This window comes from Suncus etruscus, chromosome 12, assembly GCF_024139225.1.
Source record: "Suncus etruscus isolate mSunEtr1 chromosome 12, mSunEtr1.pri.cur, whole genome shotgun sequence".
Lineage (NCBI taxonomy): Eukaryota > Metazoa > Chordata > Mammalia > Eulipotyphla > Soricidae > Suncus > Suncus etruscus.
In genome coordinates this window covers 104,569,550-104,571,193 of record NC_064859.1, presented here as the reverse complement: position 1 = coordinate 104,571,193, position 1,644 = coordinate 104,569,550, and positions in this window count along the sequence as shown.

Sequence of the window (1,644 nt, the reverse complement as noted above, 5' to 3'; positions counted from 1 at the left end):
CTGCTCTAAGTTTTTAGCTCTGTCCCCTTCACTGCCTGCTTCTGTCCCGCATGAAGGGGTCTCCATCATTTTTCAGAACAGGCACCACGTGTGTCAACGTTCTGGGCTCTACATTATCAGTCCAGTTCAAGAAACCATGATTAGCCACCAGAGGGTCAAGGCACTCACCATCATTGAGGGTCTTCTCAGGTTCTCGAGTCCTGTGTCCGTGTTCAAGTGCCAGTTGAAGATTAAAATATCAAATATAAAGATCCATATGTTGGGTGAGACATCCCCAGGTACAGTGCTTCAAATCCCTCAGGTGGATGGGTCTGATGAAGTAGGGTAGTGGTGGAGAAATAATACATAGTAGTCAGTTAAGATATTCAGCTTGCTTTATTTCTCACACATTTTTTTTCTGCCATGAGTCTCTCTGCTATATGCTCATTTTTTGCCGAGTTCTCCTTGTGCTGCCTATTCTATCTCTCTTTTCCTGATGAGCTCTGTTCCTCCCATGTACTTCTCTGCTAAATTTTTGCTGCCCCTCTCTCTGTCTTTTGCTACTTCTCCTCTTGCCTCCCCCAGCCAGACTTTTTTTTATTTTTTTGGGGGGGGGGGCACACCTGGCGGTGCTCAGAAGTTACTCATGGCTATCTGCTCAGAAATAGCTCCTGGCAGGCACGGGGGACCATATGGGACACCGGGATTCGAACCAACGATCTTGGGTCCTGGATTGGCTGCTTGCAAGGCAAAACCGCTGTGCTATCTCTCCGGCTCCCAGACTTTTTTTTTATTCGTTATTTAAAACAGCCTGCCCATCCCAGGTGTGGGTGGATCTGATCATTCAGGTGGGATTAACATCTCAAAAGAAAGCTGAGGTAAAGGGCATTGGGGGAAGGGTTACACTGGAGAGAGGAAAGGCCAAAGATGGGGTACTCAAAGGGGTGGGGTCACCCCAAGAGAGGGGATTGTGGGATCTCCTAGAAGTACCACAAAGTGAGCCATGCACTGACCCATGTCTTCCTCCACTCCTCAGCTCTTGTTTCAGCCAGCATTTCAGCAACCTCGGGATGATGAGGCTATAGGAGATGGAATGGGCATCAGCAGCTCACTGCCCTTCATGGTGCCCCACTACCCCACTGTACTCCCGCCAAGGCCTGGAGCCCAGAAATCTTCACAGGGTGGGGTACACCTACTCTTCCCCATGCACACATGGCAATAGTGGGGGTCCCCTCTGAGGGTCAGTCTTTTGAGCAAAGGTTACAGGCCTGGGCTCAGATTTCTCATTCCTGCAAACTTTCATCTCGCCGGTAATCAGTTTTAGAGCTGTGAGCAACTTAGGTCAACTGACAATACAGATGCCCAAGAAAAGCCATTGGCTCCAGGAGTAAAAGGACATGGCATGGGCACTTGGGTGGTATGTAATATTAGGCAGTATGCATGTGATGTCACCCTACTGCAAAGTGACCGGGTTTGCAGATGAGAGACAGCACCTGAACAAGAGGGGTCAAGCAGCTTCCAGCTTGTGCAGTCACCCCAAAGTTCCAATGGTCTCTCCTTTATGTGACAAATGTGTTTGAATTTTATAGGCGTTTTTGCTTGACTTTATTATGTAAGCTTTATGTTCTCAACGGTCCTAATTAAAGATCTTTAAATGTTGAGTAA